The sequence below is a fragment of the Trichomycterus rosablanca genome, chromosome 22, assembly GCF_030014385.1.
Source record: "Trichomycterus rosablanca isolate fTriRos1 chromosome 22, fTriRos1.hap1, whole genome shotgun sequence".
Lineage (NCBI taxonomy): Eukaryota > Metazoa > Chordata > Actinopteri > Siluriformes > Trichomycteridae > Trichomycterus > Trichomycterus rosablanca.
In genome coordinates this window covers 14,610,001-14,620,000 of record NC_086009.1, presented here as the reverse complement: position 1 = coordinate 14,620,000, position 10,000 = coordinate 14,610,001, and the positions used below count along the sequence as shown (strand labels likewise).

Here is a 10,000-nt window from a genome sequence, read left to right as displayed (position 1 = left end):
CGGCATGAAGCAAAGGCTGCTTGTGGAAGCTTGAGTTTGTGCTTACCTTCCTGCAGGTAGTGGGGGTTGTGTTTTGTGCGATTTGTATGCCTTCCTTCCTTCTCCCCATGCATGTGTGTTGCTGCAAGTGCTAGTTGTGCAGGTGTGTACTTTGCTGCAAGTGCTGTTTTTGCTGTTCTGTCTTTGAAAGCACACAGAAAGAGCTTTGCTGAAGAAAGGAACGTATGCTGAACGGGTGCCGTCCTTTCTCATCCTCGTTAGTATAGTGGACAGTATCTCCGCCTGTCACGCGGAAGACCGGGGTTCGATTCCCCGACGGGGAGGCGGCATTTCCTTTTCGTCTTGCTAAGCCCGTGGACAACCAAAAGAGACTAAAGTAGGCCCCAGTGAGAATTGAACTCACGACCCCTGGTTTACAAGACCAGTGCTCTAACCCCTGAGCTATGGAGCCCGTCCAGAAGGGAAGCAAATAACAATCTGGATACCTGGGAAGGAAAAAAAACTGATGTAAAAGTCTGGACTGTAGCCGAGATCTATTGAGCCCATAGTCGCCAGCCTTAGAAGCAGTGGCGAGCATTTAAATCATACCCCCTGGTTTAGAAGGCTGGTGGTCTCGACAGTCAGGAGTTTAAGGAGTTCATCTTCTCATCCTTGCCTAGAGCCGAGATCATTGGGTCTGTAGGCTGCAAAGACTAAAGTAGGCTCCAGTGAGAATTGAACTCACGACCCCTGGTTTACTAGACCAGTGCTCTAACCACTGAGCTATGGAGCCTGTAGCAGAGGGAACAAGTAACAATCTGGAGACTTGGGAGAAAAAAAAGAAGCTACTCGTTGACAAAAGCCGTGCGTCCGGCTCCTGGCTGTCCTAGTGGATTTTGCTGGCTTTCAGATTGACTTGTGCGACAGCTTGCTTCCAGTGAAGAAAAGCAGCCGATGCATTGGCCGGGAATCGAACCCGGGCCTCCCGCATGGCAGGCGAGAATTCTACCACTGAACCACCAATGCTTCGTGCAACCAGTCTCAGACCTTCCTGACTGAGGTGGTGGGAGTCGAAGGCAAAGGCCCCTTTACTGAGGTGAGTTGGTTTCCAAAACTTGTTCTTTGGTAAGTAAAGACAAAGACAAGAAGCAAACAACAGCTTTAACCATCACTCCAGCTGAGTGCTAGCACATCATTGGTCTATCAGGATTAGCAGAGAGCTTTCACACCTCGTTCCTCCAATGACTGCACGTTGAGTTTGCTGATGTCACAGCTGGGATTCAGACAAAGAGCTTTTGAACTTCTGGAAAAGGAGGGGACCAGTAGAACTGATCCAGTCCTCTGGACGAGTGGAGGCTCCCAGCAAGACTGCAAAAATAGCAGGAATGCAAGAAGGGTGGAGGCAGATGGACTCCTGGGGGCCTTTCTGCAAATGTGCTCTCTCATCTGTAAGTTTGACTTGAAAGCTTCAATGAGCATGACTGTGATCTTTCTGACTTGGTGTACTGAATTGGTTTGGCTTGGCAAGCTTGTGTTAGTGAGTCAGTTGGGCCATACGGCATGAAGCAAAGGCTGCTTGTGGAAGCTTGAGTTTGTGCTTACCTTCCTGCAGGTAGTGGGGGTTGTGTTTTGTGCCATTTGTATGCCTTCCTTCCTTCTCCCCATGCATGTGTGTTGCTGCAAGTGCTAGTTGTGCAGGTGTGTACTTTGCTGCAAGTGCTGTTTTTGCTGTTCTGTCTTTGAAAGCACACAGAAAGAGCTTTGCTGAAGAAAGGAACGTATGCTGAAGGGTGGAGGCAGATGGACTCCTGGGGGCCTTTCTGCAAATGTGCTCTCTCATCTGTAAGTTTGACTTGAAAGCTTCAATGAGCATGACTGTGATCTTTCTGACTTGGTGTACTGAATTGGTTTGGCTTGGCAAGCTTGTGTTAGTGAGTCAGTTGGGCCATACGGCATGAAGCAAAGGCTGCTTGTGGAAGCTTGAGTTTGTGCTTACCTTCCTGCAGGTAGTGGGGGTTGTGTTTTGTGCCATTTGTATGCCTTCCTTCCTTCTCCCCATGCATGTGTGTTGCTGCAAGTGCTAGTTGTGCAGGTGTGTACTTTGCTGCAAGTGCTGTTTTTGCTGTTCTGTCTTTGAAAGCACACAGAAAGAGCTTTGCTGAAGAAAGGAACGTATGCTGAACGGGTGCCGTCCTTTCTCATCCTCGTTAGTATAGTGGACAGTATCTCCGCCTGTCACGCGGAAGACCGGGGTTCGATTCCCTGACGGGGAGGCGGCATTTCCTTTTCGTCTTGCTAAGCCCGTGGACAACCAAAAGAGACTAAAGTAGGCCCCAGTGAGAATTGAACTCACGACCGTTGGTTTACAAGACCAGTGCTCTAACCCCTGAGCTATGGAGCCCATCCAGAAGGGAAGCAAATAACAATCTGGATACCTGGGAAGGAAAAAAAACTGATGTAAAACTCTGGACTGTAGCCGAGATCTATTGAGCCCATAGTCGCCAGCCTTAGAAGCAGTGGCGAGCATTTAAATCATACCCCCTGGTTTAGAAGGCTGGTGGTCTCGACAGTCAGGAGTTTAGGGAGTTCATCTTCTCATCCTTGCCTAGAGCCGAGATCATTGGGTCTGTAGGCTGCAAAGACTAAAGTAGGCTCCAGTGAGAATTGAACTCACGACCCCTGGTTTACTAGACCAGTGCTCTAACCACTGAGCTATGGAGCCTGTAGCAGAGGGGACAAATAACAATCTGGAGACTTGGGAGAAAAAAAAGAAGCTACTCGTTGACAAAAGCCGTGCGTCCGGCTCCTGGCTGTCCTAGTGGATTTTGCTGGCTTTCAGATTGACTTGTGCGACAGCTTGCTTCCAGTGAAGAAAAGCAGCCGATGCATTGGCCGGGAATCGAACCCGGGCCTCCCGCGTGGCAGGCGAGAATTCTACCACTGAACCACCAATGCTTCGTGTAACCAGTCTCAGACCTTCCTGACTGAGGTGGTGGGAGTCGAAGGCAAAGGCCCCTTTACGGAGGTGAGTTGGTTTCCAAAACTTGTTCTTTGGTAAGTAAAGACAAAGACAAGAAGCAAACAACAGCTTTAACCATCACTCCAGCTGAGTGCTAGCACATCATTGGTCTATCAGGATTAGCAGAGAGCTTTCACACCTCGTTCCTCCAATGACTGCACGTTGAGTTTGCTGATGTCACAGCTGGGATTCAGACAAAGAGCTTTTGAACTTCTGGAAAAGGAGGGAACCAGTAGAACTGATCCAGTCCTCTGGACGAGTGGAGGCTCCCAGCAAGACTGCAAAAATAGCAGGAATGCAAGAAGGGTGGAGGCAGATGGACTCCTGGGGGCCTTTCTGCAAATGAGCTCTCTCATCTGTAAGTTTGACTTGAAAGCTTCAATGAGCATGACTGTGATCTTTCTGACTTGGTGTACTGAATTGGTTTGGCTTGGCAAGCTTGTGTTAGTGAGTCAGTTGGGCCATACGGCATAAAGCAAAGGCTGCTTGTGGAAGCTTGAGTTTGTGCTTACCTTCCTGCAGGTAGTGGGGGTTGTGTTTTGTGCCATTTGTATGCCTTCCTTCCTTCTCCCCATGCATGTGTGTTGCTGCAAGTGCTAGTTGTGCAGGTGTGTACTTTGCTGCAAGTGCTGTTTTTGCTGTTCTGTCTTTGAAAGCACACAGAAAGAACTTTGCTGAAGAAAGGAACGTATGCTGAAGGGTGGAGGCAGATGGACTCCTGGGGGCCTTTCTGCAAATGAGCTCTCTCATCTGTAAGTTTGACTTGAAAGCTTCAATGAGCATGACTGTGATCTTTCTGACTTGGTGTACTGAATTGGTTTGGCTTGGCAAGCTTGTGTTAGTGAGTCAGTTGGGCCATACGGCATAAAGCAAAGGCTGCTTGTGGAAGCTTGAGTTTGTGCTTACCTTCCTGCAGGTAGTGGGGGTTGTGTTTTGTGCCATTTGTATGCCTTCCTTCCTTCTCCCCATGCATGTGTGTTGCTGCAAGTGCTAGTTGTGCAGGTGTGTACTTTGCTGCAAGTGCTGTTTTTGCTGTTCTGTCTTTGAAAGCACACAGAAAGAGCTTTGCTGAAGAAAGGAACGTATGCTGAACGGGTGCCGTCCTTTCTCATCCTCGTTAGTATAGTGGACAGTATCTCCGCCTGTCATGCGGAAGACCGGGGTTCGATTCCCCGACGGGGAGGTGGCATTTCCTTTTCGTCTTGCTAAGCCCGTGGACAACCAAAAGAGACTAAAGTAGGCCCCAGTGAGAATTGAACTCACGACCCCTGGTTTACAAGACCAGTGCTCTAACCCCTGAGCTATGGAGCCCATCCAGAAGGGAAGCAAATAACAATCTGGATACCTGGGAAGGAAAAAAAACTGATGTAAAAGTCTGGACTGTAGCCGAGATCTATTGAGCCCATAGTCGCCAGCCTTAGAAGCAGTGGCGAGCATTTAAATCATACCCCCTGGTTTAGAAGGCTGGTGGTCTCGACATGGACATCTCGACAGGCAGTTCATCTTCTCATCCTTGCCTAGAGCCGAGATCATTGGGTCTGTAGGCTGCAAAGACTAAAGTAGGCTCCAGTGAGAATTGAACTCACGACCCCTGGTTTACTAGACCAGTGCTCTAACCACTGAGCTATGGAGCCTGTAGCAGAGGGAACAAGAAACAATCTGGAGACTTGGGAGAAAAAAAAGAAGCTACTCGTTGACAAAAGCCGTGCGTCCGGCTCCTGGCTGTCCTAGTGGATTTTGCTGGCTTTCAGATTGACTTGTGCGACAGCTTGCTTCCAGTGAAGAAAAGCAGCCGATGCATTGGCCGGGAATCGAACCCGGGCCTCCCGCGTGGCAGGCGAGAATTCTACCACTGAACCACCAATGCTTCGTGTAACCAGTCTCAGACCTTCCTGACTGAGGTGGTGGGAGTCGAAGGCAAAGGCCCCTTTACTGAGGTGAGTTGGTTTCCAAAACTTGTTCTTTGGTAAGTAAAGACAAAGACAAGAAGCAAACAACAGCTTTAACCATCACTCCAGCTGAGTGCTAGCACATCATTGGTCTATCAGGATTAGCAGAGAGCTTTCACACCTCGTTCCTCCAATGACTGCACGTTGAGTTTGCTGATGTCACAGCTGGGATTCAGACAAAGAGCTTTTGAACTTCTGGAAAAGGAGGGGACCAGTAGAACTGATACAGTCCTCTGGACGAGTGGAGGCTCCCAGCAAGACTGCAAAAATAGCAGGAATGCAAGAAGGGTGGAGGCAGATGGACTCCTGGGGGCCTTTCTGCAAATGAGCTCTCTCATCTGTAAGTTTGACTTGAAAGCTTCAATGAGCATGACTGTGATCTTTCTGACTTGGTGTACTGAATTGGTTTGGCTTGGCAAGCTTGTGTTAGTGAGTCAGTTGGGCCATACGGCATAAAGCAAAGGCTGCTTGTGGAAGCTTGAGTTTGTGCTTACCTTCCTGCAGGTAGTGGGGGTTGTGTTTTGTGCCATTTGTATGCCTTCCTTCCTTCTCCCCATGCATGTGTGTTGCTGCAAGTGCTAGTTGTGCAGGTGTGTACTTTGCTGCAAGTGCTGTTTTTGCTGTTCTGTCTTTGAAAGCACACAGAAAGAGCTTTGCTGAAGAAAGGAACGTATGCTGAATGGGTGCCGTCCTTTCTCATCCTCGTTAGTATAGTGGACAGTATCTCCGCCTGTCACGCGGAAGACCGGGGTTCGATTCCCCGACGGGGAGGCGGCATTTCCTTTTCGTCTTGATAAGCCCGTGGACAACCAAAAGAGACTAAAGTAGGCCCCAGTGAGAATTGAACTCACGACCCCTGGTTTACAAGACCAGTGCTCTAACCCCTGAGCTATGGAGCCCATCCAGAAGGGAAGCAAATAACAATCTGGATACCTGGGAAGGAAAAAAAACTGATGTAAAAGTCTGGACTGTAGCCGAGATCTATTGAGCCCATAGTCGCCAGCCTTAGAAGCAGTGGCGAGCATTTAAATCATACCCCCTGGTTTAGAAGGCTGGTGGTCTCGACAGTCAGGAGTTTAAGGAGTTCATCTTCTCATCCTTGCCTAGAGCCGAGATCATTGGGTCTGTAGGCTGGAAAGACTAAAGTAGGCTCCAGTGAGAATTGAACTCACGACCCCTAGTTTACTAGACCAGTGCTCTAACCACTGAGCTATGGAGCCTGTAGCAGAGGGAACAAGTAACAATCTGGAGACTTGGGAGAAAAAAAAGAAGCTACTCGTTGACAAAAGCCGTGCGTCCGGCTCCTGGCTGTCCTAGTGGATTTTGCTGGCTTTCAGATTGACTTGTGCGACAGCTTGCTTCCAGTGAAGAAAAGCAGCCGATGCATTGGCCGGGAATCGAACCCGGGCCTCCCGCGTGGCAGGCGAGAATTCTACCACTGAACCACCAATGCTTCGTGTAACCAGTCTCAGACCTTCCTGACTGAGGTGGTGGGAGTCGAAGGCAAAGGCCCCTTTACTGAGGTGAGTTGGTTTCCAAAACTTGTTCTTTGGTAAGTAAAGACAAAGACAAGAAGCAAACAACAGCTTTAACCATCACTCCAGCTGAGTGCTAGCACATCATTGGTCTATCAGGATTAGCAGAGAGCTTTCACACCTCGTTCCTCCAATGACTGCACGTTGAGTTTGCTGATGTCACAGCTGGGATTCAGACAAAGAGCTTTTGAACTTCTGGAAAAGGAGGGGACCAGTAGAACTGATACAGTCCTCTGGACGAGTGGAGGCTCCCAGCAAGACTGCAAAAATAGCAGGAATGCAAGAAGGGTGGAGGCAGATGGACTCCTGGGGGCCTTTCTGCAAATGAGCTCTCTCATCTGTAAGTTTGACTTGAAAGCTTCAATGAGCATGACTGTGATCTTTCTGACTTGGTGTACTGAATTGGTTTGGCTTGGCAAGCTTGTGTTAGTGAGTCAGTTGGGCCATACGGCATAAAGCAAAGGCTGCTTGTTGAAGCTTGAGTTTGTGCTTACCTTCCTGCAGGTAGTGGGGGTTGTGTTTTGTGCCATTTGTATGCCTTCCTTCCTTCTCCCCATGCATGTGTGTTGCTGCAAGTGCTAGTTGTGCAGGTGTGTACTTTGCTGCAAGTGCTGTTTTTGCTGTTCTGTCTTTGAAAGCACACAGAAAGAGCTTTGCTGAAGAAAGGAACGTATGCTGAAGGGTGGAGGCAGATGGACTCCTGGGGGCCTTTCTGCAAATGTGCTCTCTCATCTGTAAGTTTGACTTGAAAGCTTCAATGAGCATGACTGTGATCTTTCTGACTTGGTGTACTGAATTGGTTTGGCTTGGCAAGCTTGTGTTAGTGAGTCAGTTGGGCCATACGGCATGAAGCAAAGGCTGCTTGTGGAAGCTTGAGTTTGTGCTTACCTTCCTGCAGGTAGTGGGGGTTGTGTTTTGTGCCATTTGTATGCCTTCCTTCCTTCTCCCCATGCATGTGTGTTGCTGCAAGTGCTAGTTGTGCAGGTGTGTACTTTGCTGCAAGTGCTGTTTTTGCTGTTCTGTCTTTGAAAGCACACAGAAAGAGCTTTGCTGAAGAAAGGAACGTATGCTGAACGGGTGCCGTCCTTTCTCATCCTCGTTAGTATAGTGGACAGTATCTCCGCCTGTCACGCGGAAGACCGGGGTTCGATTCCCCGACGGGGAGGCGGCATTTCCTTTTCGTCTTGCTAAGCCCGTGGACAACCAAAAGAGACTAAAGTAGGCCCCAGTGAGAATTGAACTCACGACCGCTGGTTTACAAGACCAGTGCTCTAACCCCTGAGCTATGGAGCCCATCCAGAAGGGAAGCAAATAACAATCTGGATACCTGGGAAGGAAAAAAAACTGATGTAAAACTCTGGACTGTAGCCGAGATCTATTGAGCCCATAGTCGCCAGCCTTAGAAGCAGTGGCGAGCATTTAAATCATACCCCCTGGTTTAGAAGGCTGGTGGTCTCGACAGTCAGGAGTTTAGGGAGTTCATCTTCTCATCCTTGCCTAGAGCCGAGATCATTGGGTCTGTAGGCTGCAAAGACTAAAGTAGGCTCCAGTGAGAATTGAACTCACGACCCCTGGTTTACTAGACCAGTGCTCTAACCACTGAGCTATGGAGCCTGTAGCAGAGGGGACAAATAACAATCTGGAGACTTGGGAGAAAAAAAAGAAGCTACTCGTTGACAAAAGCCGTGCGTCCGGCTCCTGGCTGTCCTAGTGGATTTTGCTGGCTTTCAGATTGACTTGTGCGACAGCTAAAGACTGCAAAAATAGCAGGAATGCAAGAAGGGTGGAGGCAGATGGACTCCTGGGGGCCTTTCTGCAAATGAGCTCTCTCATCTGTAAGTTTGACTTGAAAGCTTCAATGAGCATGACTGTGATCTTTCTGACTTGGTGTACTGAATTGGTTTGGCTTGGCAAGCTTGTGTTAGTGAGTCAGTTGGGCCATACGGCATAAAGCAAAGGCTGCTTGTGGAAGCTTGAGTTTGTGCTTACCTTCCTGCAGGTAGTGGGGGTTGTGTTTTGTGCCATTTGTATGCCTTCCTTCCTTCTCCCCATGCATGTGTGTTGCTGCAAGTGCTAGTTGTGCAGGTGTGTACTTTGCTGCAAGTGCTGTTTTTGCTGTTCTGTCTTTGAAAGCACACAGAAAGAGCTTTGCTGAAGAAAGGAACGTATGCTGAAGGGTGGAGGCAGATGGACTCCTGGGGGCCTTTCTGCAAATGAGCTCTCTCATCTGTAAGTTTGACTTGAAAGCTTCAATGAGCATGACTGTGATCTTTCTGACTTGGTGTACTGAATTGGTTTGGCTTGGCAAGCTTGTGTTAGTGAGTCAGTTGGGCCATACGGCATGAAGCAAAGGCTGCTTGTGGAAGCTTGAGTTTGTGCTTACCTTCCTGCAGGTAGTGGGGGTTGTGTTTTGTGCCATTTGTATGCCTTCCTTCCTTCTCCCCATGCATGTGTGTTGCTGCAAGTGCTAGTTGTGCAGGTGTGTACTTTGCTGCAAGTGCTGTTTTTGCTGTTCTGTCTTTGAAAGCACACAGAAAGAGCTTTGCTGAAGAAAGGAACGTATGCTGAACGGGTGCCGTCCTTTCTCATCCTCGTTAGTATAGTGGACAGTATCTCCGCCTGTCACGCGGAAGACCGGGGTTCGATTCCCCGACGGGGAGGTGGCATTTCCTTTTCGTCTTGCTAAGCCCGTGGACAACCAAAAGAGACTAAAGTAGGCCTCAGTGAGAATTGAACTCACGACTCCTGGTTTACAAGACCAGTGCTCTAACCCCTGAGCTATGGAGCCCATCCAGAAGGGAAGCAAATAACAATCTGGATACCTGGGAAGGAAAAAAAACTGATGTAAAACTCTGGACTGTAGCCGAGATCTATTGAGCCCATAGTCGCCAGCCTTAGAAGCAGTGGCGAGCATTTAAATCATACCCCCTGGTTTAGAAGGCTGGTGGTCTCGACAGTCAGGAGTTTAGGGAGTTCATCTTCTCATCCTTGCCTAGAGCCGAGATCATTGGGTCTGTAGGCTGCAAAGACTAAAGTAGGCTCCAGTGAGAATTGAACTCACGACCCCTGGTTTACTAGACCAGTGCTCTAACCACTGAGCTATGGAGCCTGTAGCAGAGGGAACAAGTAACAATCTGGAGACTTGGGAGAAAAAAAAGAAGCTACTCGTTGACAAAAGCCGTGCGTCCGGCTCCTGGCTGTCCTAGTGGATTTTGCTGGCTTTCAGATTGACTTGTGCGACAGCTTGCTTCCAGTGAAGAAAAGCAGCCGATGCATTGGCCGGGAATCGAACCCGGGCCTCCCGCGTGGCAGGCGAGAATTCTACCACTGAACCACCAATGCTTCGTGCAACCAGTCTCAGACCTTCCTGACTGAGGTGGTGGGAGTCGAAGGCAAAGGCCCCTTTACTGAGGTGAGTTGGTTTCCAAAACTTGTTCTTTGGTAAGTAAAGACAAAGACAAGAAGCAAACAACAGCTTTAACCATCACTCCAGCTGAGTGCTAGCACATCATTGGTCT

The 10,000-nt window shown here is 49.0% G+C and overlaps 22 non-coding genes across 22 annotated transcripts; 5 read left to right on the top strand and 17 right to left on the bottom strand.

Moving 5' to 3' along the window:
- Positions 1-251: 251 nt before the first annotated feature.
- Positions 252-323, top strand: trnad-guc (transfer RNA aspartic acid (anticodon GUC)). Its single transcript has one exon. It is a non-coding gene; the product is annotated as a tRNA-Asp (tRNA).
- Positions 324-378: 55 nt separating this feature from the next.
- trnat-ugu (transfer RNA threonine (anticodon UGU)) lies at positions 379-451 on the bottom strand. The gene has a single exon. It is a non-coding gene; the product is annotated as a tRNA-Thr (tRNA).
- Positions 452-699: 248 nt separating this feature from the next.
- trnat-agu (transfer RNA threonine (anticodon AGU)) lies at positions 700-772 on the bottom strand. The gene has a single exon. It is a non-coding gene; the product is annotated as a tRNA-Thr (tRNA).
- Positions 773-934: 162 nt separating this feature from the next.
- Positions 935-1,005, bottom strand: trnag-gcc (transfer RNA glycine (anticodon GCC)). The gene has a single exon. It is a non-coding gene; the product is annotated as a tRNA-Gly (tRNA).
- Positions 1,006-2,307: 1,302 nt separating this feature from the next.
- trnat-ugu (transfer RNA threonine (anticodon UGU)) lies at positions 2,308-2,380 on the bottom strand. The gene has a single exon. It is a non-coding gene; the product is annotated as a tRNA-Thr (tRNA).
- Positions 2,381-2,628: 248 nt separating this feature from the next.
- Positions 2,629-2,701, bottom strand: trnat-agu (transfer RNA threonine (anticodon AGU)). Its single transcript has one exon. It is a non-coding gene; the product is annotated as a tRNA-Thr (tRNA).
- A 162-nt stretch (positions 2,702-2,863) lies between these two features.
- Positions 2,864-2,934, bottom strand: trnag-gcc (transfer RNA glycine (anticodon GCC)). The gene has a single exon. It is a non-coding gene; the product is annotated as a tRNA-Gly (tRNA).
- A 1,175-nt stretch (positions 2,935-4,109) lies between these two features.
- Positions 4,110-4,181, top strand: trnad-guc (transfer RNA aspartic acid (anticodon GUC)). Its single transcript has one exon. It is a non-coding gene; the product is annotated as a tRNA-Asp (tRNA).
- A 55-nt stretch (positions 4,182-4,236) lies between these two features.
- Positions 4,237-4,309, bottom strand: trnat-ugu (transfer RNA threonine (anticodon UGU)). The gene has a single exon. It is a non-coding gene; the product is annotated as a tRNA-Thr (tRNA).
- A 250-nt stretch (positions 4,310-4,559) lies between these two features.
- Positions 4,560-4,632, bottom strand: trnat-agu (transfer RNA threonine (anticodon AGU)). Its single transcript has one exon. It is a non-coding gene; the product is annotated as a tRNA-Thr (tRNA).
- A 162-nt stretch (positions 4,633-4,794) lies between these two features.
- On the bottom strand, positions 4,795-4,865 carry trnag-gcc (transfer RNA glycine (anticodon GCC)). The gene has a single exon. It is a non-coding gene; the product is annotated as a tRNA-Gly (tRNA).
- Positions 4,866-5,646: 781 nt separating this feature from the next.
- Positions 5,647-5,718, top strand: trnad-guc (transfer RNA aspartic acid (anticodon GUC)). Its single transcript has one exon. It is a non-coding gene; the product is annotated as a tRNA-Asp (tRNA).
- A 55-nt stretch (positions 5,719-5,773) lies between these two features.
- On the bottom strand, positions 5,774-5,846 carry trnat-ugu (transfer RNA threonine (anticodon UGU)). The gene has a single exon. It is a non-coding gene; the product is annotated as a tRNA-Thr (tRNA).
- Positions 5,847-6,094: 248 nt separating this feature from the next.
- On the bottom strand, positions 6,095-6,167 carry trnat-agu (transfer RNA threonine (anticodon AGU)). The gene has a single exon. It is a non-coding gene; the product is annotated as a tRNA-Thr (tRNA).
- A 162-nt stretch (positions 6,168-6,329) lies between these two features.
- trnag-gcc (transfer RNA glycine (anticodon GCC)) lies at positions 6,330-6,400 on the bottom strand. The gene has a single exon. It is a non-coding gene; the product is annotated as a tRNA-Gly (tRNA).
- Positions 6,401-7,575: 1,175 nt separating this feature from the next.
- Positions 7,576-7,647, top strand: trnad-guc (transfer RNA aspartic acid (anticodon GUC)). The gene has a single exon. It is a non-coding gene; the product is annotated as a tRNA-Asp (tRNA).
- A 55-nt stretch (positions 7,648-7,702) lies between these two features.
- On the bottom strand, positions 7,703-7,775 carry trnat-ugu (transfer RNA threonine (anticodon UGU)). Its single transcript has one exon. It is a non-coding gene; the product is annotated as a tRNA-Thr (tRNA).
- A 248-nt stretch (positions 7,776-8,023) lies between these two features.
- trnat-agu (transfer RNA threonine (anticodon AGU)) lies at positions 8,024-8,096 on the bottom strand. The gene has a single exon. It is a non-coding gene; the product is annotated as a tRNA-Thr (tRNA).
- A 974-nt stretch (positions 8,097-9,070) lies between these two features.
- trnad-guc (transfer RNA aspartic acid (anticodon GUC)) lies at positions 9,071-9,142 on the top strand. The gene has a single exon. It is a non-coding gene; the product is annotated as a tRNA-Asp (tRNA).
- A 55-nt stretch (positions 9,143-9,197) lies between these two features.
- trnat-ugu (transfer RNA threonine (anticodon UGU)) lies at positions 9,198-9,270 on the bottom strand. The gene has a single exon. It is a non-coding gene; the product is annotated as a tRNA-Thr (tRNA).
- Positions 9,271-9,518: 248 nt separating this feature from the next.
- On the bottom strand, positions 9,519-9,591 carry trnat-agu (transfer RNA threonine (anticodon AGU)). Its single transcript has one exon. It is a non-coding gene; the product is annotated as a tRNA-Thr (tRNA).
- A 162-nt stretch (positions 9,592-9,753) lies between these two features.
- trnag-gcc (transfer RNA glycine (anticodon GCC)) lies at positions 9,754-9,824 on the bottom strand. The gene has a single exon. It is a non-coding gene; the product is annotated as a tRNA-Gly (tRNA).
- Positions 9,825-10,000: the final 176 nt, after the last annotated feature.